Raw genomic sequence first — 10603 nt, 5'->3', positions numbered from 1 at the left:
ATGAAAAGCCAGGCACAGTGACTTATGTCTCTAATCCCAGTTACTTGGGAGGCTGAGGCAGAAGGATTGCTTGAAGCCAGGAGTTTGAGACCAGACTGGGCAACATAGTAAGACCCTATCTCTAAAACTTTTTTTCCTTAACAAAAGAAAAAGGTTTAATTGGACTCACAATTCTACATGGCTGGGAGGCCTCACAATCATGATGGAAGGCAAGGGGAGCAAGTCACGTCTTACATGGATGGCAGCAGGCTAAGAGAGCTTGTGCAGGGAAACTCCGCCTTATAATACTGTCAGATCTCGTGAAACTTATTTACTATCACGAGAACTGCATGGGAAAGACCCGCCTCCATAATTCAATCATCTCCCATCAGGTCCCTCCCACATACATGGGAATTATGGGAGCTACAAGATGATATTTGGTTGAGTACACAGAGCCAAACTATATCATTCTGCCCCTGGTCCCTCCCAAATCTTTTATCTTCACATTTCAAAACCAATCATGCCTTCTCAACAATCCCCCAAAGGCTCAACTCATTTCAGCATTAACCCAAAAGTCCAAGTCCAAAGTCTCATCTGAGACAAGGCAAGTCTGTTCTGCCTACAAACCTGTAAAATCAAAAGCAAGCTAGTTATTTCCTAGATACAATGGGGGTACAGGCATTGGGTAAATATAGCTATTCCAAATGGGAGAAATTGGCCAAAACAAAGGTGCTACAGGCCCCATGAAAGTCCAAAATCCAGCAGGGTAGTCAAATCTTAAAGTTCCAAAATGATCTCCTTTGACTCCATGTCTTACGTCTGGGTCACACTGATGCAAGAGGTGGGTTCCCATGGTCTTGGGCAGCACTGCCGCTGTAGCTTTGCAGGGTACAGCCTCCCTCATGGCTGCTTTCACAGGCTGTTGTGGAGTGTCCTGAGTCTTTTCCAGGCCTACAGTGCAGGCTGTCAGTGGATCTACCACTCTGGGATCTGGAGGACGGTGGCCCTCTTCTCACAGCTCCACTAGCCAGTGCCCCAGTAGGGACTCTGTGTGGGGGCTTTGACCCCACATTTCCCTTCCACATTGCCCTAGCAGAAGTTCTCCATGAGGGCCCCATCTCTGCAGATTTGGGTGGGGACACAGAGCCAAACCATATCACTGGGCAAGTCCTATAGGCTGAGAGAAACAGTTAAATAAAGGCCATTTAGAGAAGGGTCAGGTGACCTTAATATCAGAGGGCTCTCGGGAAGATATCTTGGTAAATACTCTTACACCTTTCCCCTTGACTCATAGCAGGACCACTCTAGGCCGGTCAACAGAAAGAATTGATCCTTTTCCCTGTGTGCTGTTTTATCAGAAACTTTACCCTGCTCAGAGCAGGGACACAGATGGGGGTATTTTCCAAGCAAATCTCCAGTTTCTCACTTGACTGCTATGTGGGGAACCCCTGTTAAGAGAGGATCTGACCACTGAGCATGACTGGCAGTCTGAAGAGGAGTCTGCAGATGGACCCCATTCCTCACTAAAACCTGAGCATCCCACCTGAAGCCAGTGGCTCACTCCAGTCCTTCCCCACTCTTCCTGTGCCACTCCACACTCAGTTCAAATATTGGCCGGCCACGATGGCTCATACCTGTAATCCCAACACTTCGGGAGGCTGAAGCTGGCAGATTGCTTGAGCCCAGGAGTTTGAGACCAGCCTGGGTAACATGGCAAAACCCCATCTAGTTCAAAGTGGCTGGGGAGGCTTCACAATTATGGCGGAAGGCAAGGAGGAGCAAGTCAAGTCATATCTTACGTGGACGGCAGTAGTCAAAAGAGCCAAAATTAAAAATATATATATAGCTAGTCAGATGACATATGCTTTTAGTCCCACCTACTCAGCAGCCTGAGATGAGAGGGACAGTCACTCAAGCCAAGGAGTTCAAGGCTGCAGGACTGATGATCATACCACTGTACTCCAGTCTGGACAACAGAGCTAGACCCTGTCTCTTAATAAATAAATAATTATTTAAAATAAAGAAATCAAGAAAAACTGTTCAATAAAATATGCTCTATGCTTTTACCTTTAAATATGACTTCATGAGGACAAATTAAAAAATATTTGTAAAACTCTAATTTTTTGGTGACTAGAAGTCAACAAATACCAAAAAATACCTAAACATAATTATAGTACATATCTAAGTGTTCTTTTGATAGGCCAGTAATGTTTCAAATGAGTATAAAATAAAGATGTTCATAATTTATAAATTATTGTATATTTATTCTGTGTTTCATTTTAGCAAAATAACTGATTATGTTATTTATTATAACCTATTTTCACATAATTTCTGTTCTATTGACAGTCATTTCTAAGGAAACATCTTTCTTTCAGTCATAATAGTTGTTAGGGTGTTTCTTAGTCATTTCAATTTGGAGAAATTTCGTTCTGCAGAGGCTATAGAAACTGAATGGTCAAAACATTTTTATAGTAATACTTAAATTCAGAAATAAAACATGAATATACATATCAAGATAAACTATTGAAAGTTTGTAAATAATAAATTATTATAACTGCAGAAAATATTATAAAATATTTAATTTCATTATATAAATTTCTATCAATTATATTGTGATTTTCACTTTCCAAGTGATATCAACATCAATACATTTATGCAAAGAAGGGACATCACACTTTACACCTATTTATCTAAATACAGATACAGATCTAAGATTAACATAAACTATATGCAAAATGTTCTTTAACTGCCACATGCAAATATTGCAAATATTACGCTAATCCTGAATACCTCCAGGATCACAAATTCGAACAAAAAGAGAGAAAAAAATACACATTATATTATTGGGAAGAACATTTTGTTACCCAAGAATCTGTTGCATTTATGCTGTCTGAGGGGAATCAATGGTAATTATTTGGCCTTGTCTTTTGCAGAGGAAATCCAAAGATTAATTATCCTCCATCAACACTGATATAGCACAAATCTTCCCAGTACTGGAAAGCTATTTCCTTTTGTTTCATGAACATAAGATGAGCTATGTGGGACCTGAAACTGAGGTGCTAAGTGACATCTCTTGAATGCTAAGTAACAGGGACACCCATGTATTATTTCATAAACTTGTAAGGATGGGGGCAGTGTATGTGATATGTAAGGAGGGGGATTGTCTAAAACAAAAAAAACAGGTGCCCTTCACAATTTTTCTGTAAATCTAAAACTATTCTAAAATAAAAAATTATTTAGAAAACATGTTTTTAAATAAAACACATATTATTTGTTTAATTAGTCCTCTATTAATTACTATTGATCTATTGATTGTCACCATTAACTACTCCTATTGTTGTTTTAAATAATAGCATTTATGCACAAAAATGTAAATAATACAGAATACTATACACTTTAAAAGAAATGCTTATTGTATATATTTCATGATAAAATAATAACACATGTGTAACTATTATATATCATATTATTCTGGATTTTTGGTCTGGTTTCTTTTTCTGAACAGTACTTCAAGGCTAGTGTCAATCCCCTGATTTCACTGATATTTTAAAATAAGACTAATAATTAGCAAGTTGCCTGCATGATATATAAGGATGGTGCTCAAGTGAGCCTGTAAATATTTTAAACCTTTGGGAATTAAAACTTCTAAAATGATTGTTTTGAAGTTCAAATTGAGGTAGAAGGCTGGACTCAACACCAGAGGTGGGGCTCTGACACCAGACCAAATTGAGGACTAGCTAAAACAGGGATGAGGCAGAAGCAGTTTTCCATAAGACATGCCTAACAGTGTCCCATGACAGCTCACCATGGCCATGGCAACACCTGGTAGTTGCCGCTCCTTTCCATGGCAATGAACTCATGACCCAAAAGTTGTCAACCTTTTCCTGGCAATTTCTGCATAAACCACCCCTTAATCTACATGTAATTAAAAGTAGGTATAAATATGACTGCAAAAACTGCCCTGAGATGCTACTCTCAGCACACTGCCTATGGGGTAGCCCTGCTCTGCAGGAGCAGTCACAGAACTGTAACACCACCAGAGCTCTAACACTGCTGGAGCTATAATACTGCCACTTAAATAAAGCTATTTTCTTCTACCCCACCACCAGGTTGCCCTTTAATTATTTCCTAGGTGAAGCAAAGAACCCTTGCAGGCTAAGCCCTACTTTGGGGCTCACCCACCCTACATCAAAATGATATGTAAAATATAGATGATAAGAAGAGTAGTATAAATTCTAACATAATAAATTTTCATATGAATTCAGTGTCTTTTCAGAAATACATTGGAATGTTACTTACAGGAGTTGACAATTATTTAGTATATGAAAGAATGTTTATCCTACATATTCAGGCTATTGCAATGGAAGTGAAATATATTTATTGCCTATATGAAAGAAATATATTTATATGGATAGATGCCCAACTGCATGAAGATTTTAGTGAAATTCCTAACTAGGTAATTAAAAATGTACTGAATTTTTTATTTTTTTCTCAGTCTTGTGAAGAAAAGGGAATGATAGTAAATGTTTGTTATTTTATGCTGAAGTTTATTTATTTTCATATCAAAAGTTCTCATTCCTCTATTCAAGTTGCTGAAAGAACTTTAATATTAAATGACTTCATTAGTCTGTGTTAAAGAATAGACAGCTCAATTTTATATTGTTTACGAAAAGGAGAATCTAGCCAGTCATCAGCCAAAGTTAGCAAAAGAAAGGGCAAAGCTTAATTGTCTTAGTATGGACTTCGATAATTGGAAAAGCTGGGAAGATGATTCAGAAGAAGACATGTCTAATTTTGATCATTTCTCTGAGATGATGTGCTGAGACCAGCTTGGTTGTGGAGACCCTAACCCAGCGGCACTAGAGGAATTAAAGACACACACACAGAAGTATAGCATGTGGAGTGGGAAATCAAGGGACTCAACAGCCTTCAAAGCTGAGAGACCCGAACAGAGATTTACCCACATATTTATTGACAGCAAGTCAGTGGTAAGCATTGTTTCTATAGATTATAGATTAACTAAAAGTATTCCTTACAGGAAACAAAGGGATGGGCCAAAACAAAGGGATGGGCTCTGGCTAGTTATCTGCAGCAGGAACATGTCCTTAAGGCACAGATCGCTCATGCTATTGTTTGTGGCTTAGGAACGCCTTTAAGCGGTTTTCTGCCCTGGGTGGGCCAGGTGTTCCTTGCCCTCATTCCGGTAAACCCACAACCTTCAGCGTGGGCGTCATGGCCATCACAAACATGTCACAGTGCTGCAGAGATTTTGTTTATGGCCAGTTTTGGGGCCAATTTATGGCCAGATTTGGGGGCCTGTTCCCAACAATGATGAACAACATGGGTGGTGAGGAGGATGTGGATTTACCAGAAATCAATGGAGCAGATGCTGATTTAAAAGACAGTGATGAAAAAATGCCAGATCTGGAGTAAGGAATATTGTCATCACCTAGATTTTGAAAAAGAAAAGCAACTTCTCTGCAAGATTTCATAATTGACAGAATACCTGAGTTGACAGCTCTGAAGGCAGTTGCTGTATTTGCCTGCTTTAACCCATTTGTCAACTTGTTTGCGTTTTTAAAGGCTTCACTTAGGGTTAATATGTACCATTTGGATGGAGCAATTTGAAGTCAGCTAAGGCAGTAACCTTATGCACGAACATTTCCCAGACTTCTGTGAAGCTGTTGCAGTCCTAGGCAATTGATGCAGCAGTTGTGATAAATAAAACATATCATCTAAGTCTCCTTTTCTTCATAATGTAGATACTGATAGGAAGCTCTCAGGTTAGGGAAAGATAACTAAATTTAGGGTATAGAATATGGACTTAAAAGCAGAGGAAGCAAATTGGCTGACACCTTAAATTGATAACCTGCTGTTCTTCTGGTGTATACTTCAGAACTAGTCTACTAACATTTAGTGTTCAAAAACTTCACTTCACACTATTGTATGTAAGTGATCACTTGCCAGTGTGCCAGATCTATCTTAGCTAAAACTAGTAAATGACTTAACTTGGATGGTTTCTGAAACCTGTACATTTGGTATTTTTTGGCCCATAAGCTTTTAATTCTCTTAGCATGGAGGATGAAGGAAGCTGTACATTGTTGCTTGAGAGTCTGCAGCTTTAGACCAGATTTATATTTGTACTGGAAGTATGGCAAGTGAGTGAAAAAAATGTTAGTGCACTTTGGATTTTGAATTTCCTTTTTTTTTTTTAATTATTCTGCTTGTACCAAGGCTGAAAACCTCAATTTATGTTAGTGACAGTAGAGACTTTTTTTATGTCTACATTCTTTCTAATAAACTGCTGGAAGACTTCTTGGCTGTCCTTTCAAGTGTCTGGCTTACTGTAATTTTATGTATTTACCATTGACTGTAATGTATTTTTATTTGAGGAAGAATTTCGGATTTTTCCGCTGTTTGGAAAAAAAGGCTTGCTGCAATGTCATAGGAAACCTTTTAAAAGTGGATCTGTAATAGAAAATTTTACATGCACTTTGCTGCAACTGGAAAAGAAAGCATTGTGATTTTATTGAAATATAACTAAATGTGTTGTCCCCCTCTAAAAAAGATAAAATAATTCAAGATTTGAACAAAAACTTGAAAGAGGTGATGACATTGTTCATCTCTACAACAGTATTCATGACTTGGACTGGACATGCAAGTTAACATATAATGCAAATTGATCTGCTTATTTGAACAACCTGAATTTATACTTATAAATCAAATTTATATCAGTCAGTGTTCTCCATACAAGACAACATGAGTATGGCCATTGTAAAGCTAGCAAGGTGAACGAACACCTTAATCATAATATATTTGATTTATTTGATTCTTTTTATCTTTTGAATTACCAAATTTCATCAGAAGTTTCTGAAAACAATCAATTGTGAAGAGTCATTTGAAAGAGTTGAAAAAAATCAAAGATAATTATAGGAATTTTCCTGACTTTTAGCTCTAATAGGAATATTGTGGCAGCTTAGTTTTAAATTACCCCACTCTTCCTAAAAACCAATCAGTGTTACAAAAAAAAGGCACACTTTCAGTGAAACTAGAAGACAGATAAATCTAACAAATTACAAATATTCACTTCCAGAAAGAGACAACACTATGAGAAGAGGAAGCATCTGTGAGGAAATCAATCTCCAGGTGAGGCAGAAAGAGAACTGTCAGAAATAGAGAGTGGGACCCATAAGTGGCAGAACTCAGTAAGCCATTATGGTGGACACACTGATGCTGCACTGAGATCCTCCTTCAGAAATCAAGGATTTGTAATCCAGCTGTTGAAAGCACTGCTGGGAAACGGCGCTCAGCTGTCAGCCATCTTCAAGGATTACCTTAGCTGAATAAAGCCACCTAAGGTATGCCCCAACACAATGGCTATTATCAAAAAAGAAAAACAAAAAGAAAAAAGAAAAAAACAAGTGTGAGAATGCAGAGAAATTGGAACCCTTGTGTATTGCTGTTGGAAATGTAAAATGGTGGAGCCATTATGAAAAACAGTATGATGGTCCATCAAAAAATCAAACATAGAATTACCATGTGATCTAATAATTCCACTTTGGGTATATATCCAAAAGTATTGAAAAGCAGGGCTTAAACACATCTTTATATACCAATATTCATAGCAGTATTATTCAAAATAGTCAAAAGGTAGAAAAAACCCCAATGTCCATCAACAGATGAATGACTAAATAAAATGATGAGTAAATACACATACAATGGAATATTATTCAGCTGTAAAAAAGAAAATTCTGACACATGCTACAAAATAGATAAACTTTGAAGACATTACATTAAGTGAAATAAGCCAGACACAAAAGGGCAAATAAGGATTCTACTTATATGAGGAACATAGAATAGTTAAATTCACAAAAACAGAAAATAAAAAGGTGTTTCCAGGAACTAGGGTAAGGGGAAAATGTTATTGTTTAATGGATATAAAGTTTTAGTTTGGAAAGATGAAAAAATTCTGGAGATAGACAGTTGTAATGATAGCTTATCATTGTGAATGTTCTTAATGCCACTATACAGCATATATATTATAGAACTAAAAATTTTATGCCTGTTTTTTGTTGTATCTATTTTATCACAATAAAAAAGTCAGTATCTTTTACAAAGTTTTGTTCATAGTTTTTAATTAAGCAAAAATTTATCTAGATTCCTTTTTTGCTTAAATTTTTTTATTTTTATTTTAGATTCAAGGGTAAGTGTGCAAGTTTGTTATACAGGTAAACTCATACGACAGGGATTTATTGTACAGATTATTTTGTCACCCATGTACTAAGCATAGTACCCAATAGCTACTTTTTCTGTTCCTCTCTTTCCTGCCACCCTCCACCCTCAAATAGGCCCCAGTGTCTGTTATTCCCCCCTTTGTGTCCATGTGTTCTCATCATTTAGCTCCCACATATAAGGGAAAACCTGCAGTATTTGGCTTTCTGTTCCTATGTTAGTTTCTTCCAACTCCATCCATGTTCCTGCAAAGAACACGATCTTGTTCTTTTTTTGTGGCTGCTTAGTATTCCATCGTGTATATGTACCACATTTTCTTTATTCAGTCTATCATTGGTGGGCATTTAGGATGATTCCATGTCTTTGCTATTGTGAATAGTGTTGCAGTGAGCATATGCATGCATGTGTCTTTATGATAGAACAATTTCTATTCCTTTGGGAATGGAATCCTAGTAATGGGATTGCTGGGTCAAATGGTAGTTGTATTTTTAGCTCTTTGAGGAATTGCCACACTGCTTTCCACAATGGTTGAATTTTATACTCCCATCAACAGTGTATAAGCATTCCTTTTGCTCTGCAACCTCACCAGCATCTGTTATTTTTTGACTTTTTAATAGTAGCCATTCTGACTGATGTAAGATGGTATCTCATTGTGTTTCTGATTTGCATTTCTCTAATGATCAGTAATGTTGAACTTCTTTTTATATGCTTGTTGGGCATATGTATGGCTTCCCTTGAAAAGTGTCAGGTCATGTCCTTTTCTATTTTAACTCTGGCAACATTAGTGTGCCAGATTAAGGGTTTTTTTTTTTTAAAGATTTTATCATGTAATTTAATTTTAAATATTTTTTTTTATTTTCCTGGTATGTGAAAGGCTAAAAAATATAAAGAACTGGTTTGGACTAGAAATATCCTCTATAATACAGAAAAAATATATTTTACTAGATATCAATAAAAATCCAGGTTGTCTTTTAAAAAATTACCAGGAATAATTACATCTCCAGGATCGTACTACTAAACTTTCTAAAAAGGAGGTAATTTTTATTGTAATTAAACTATTATATTAAAAAAGAAATTTTTAAGATTCTGTTTATGAAAGAAGTACATTGGTATAATATCTAACCCAAAAATATCATGAAAAAGGAAACAACAGTTTAATCTCATTTATTAATGTTAATTAAGAATACATCATGACCAAATGAGTTTCATTTCTCAAATGCAAAGATGACTAAATACTAAAAAATAATTTATTCCATTTAGATATCCAGAGAAAAACCATAGAATTATTTCTGATGATGCTAAAAAGGCACTTGAAAAACAATTCAAAAAATTCTTAGTTTAAAATATATTTCATAGACTATACATCAAAGGATATACATGAAGCCAAACACCAACATCATACTATATAGGCAAAAACATTCCTCCTAAAGTCCCAAACAGGAAATAAGAAAATTACACCCGTTATGACAACTATTATATAACTTTGGACTGGAGGTGTTAGCCATTACATGATTATTACTCATATAGTCAAAGGAGATGTTCCTATTGACTGGGTCTATGAAATATGACCACTTCTATAACTGAAAGAGGAGGGAGGCTATTAGTCTCACTCAACAAAATGGAATGATTTTACTCTAAACAGAGGGAGTATCAGAAAGCAGATAGAAGGAAAAGAGTTTAGGCACACACAACCAAAGTGTCCTCAATTTACTTCCACTACTCTAATTCTTCACTGGCTCCCCACCTACCTACAAAACGATTCAAAATATATTTCTTGTCATCCATCTTCACCTTGATTATCCACCAATCACCTTCCACTTCCATACATTGCAATTTAATAGCTCAGAAATATTTGGGCTACGACTTGCCCCTTAGAGAAAACCCCTCAAAGTTGACCTTGGACAAGGTTATTTGGATTGCACTATGCCCAGGACCATAAAATTATGTCCTGCAAGCCAAATAACCTACAGCCTATTTTTGTACTGCTTGTGGGTTAAGAATGGCTTTTACATTTGTAAATACTTGGAGAAAAAATAAAAAGAAAATATTATTTTGTGATGCAAAGACTATATGCAAATTTTAGTGTCCATAAATCAAGTTTAATTGAAACACAGACAGTCATTCATTATTCATTACACACTGTCCATAGGTGTTGCTGTGCTATCATGGCAGAGCTGAGTAATAGTGACAGCGACCTTATGACTTGCAATACTGAAAATATTTGCTCTCTAATACTTTACAGAAAGAGTTTGCCAGCTCCTAATCTAGAGACACACAATCCCCTCATCATGGCTGTGTCCTCAAGTTGCAATTCTGTGAATTTCATATGGTTCCTTTCCCATTGCTGAGAATGCCAAAATGTTGGACATTTTTAAGCACAAAAATAAGTTTA

This window comes from Pan troglodytes, chromosome 11, assembly GCF_028858775.2.
Source record: "Pan troglodytes isolate AG18354 chromosome 11, NHGRI_mPanTro3-v2.0_pri, whole genome shotgun sequence".
Taxonomy (NCBI): domain Eukaryota; kingdom Metazoa; phylum Chordata; class Mammalia; order Primates; family Hominidae; genus Pan; species Pan troglodytes.
Note: the sequence above shows the minus strand (reverse complement) of the source record.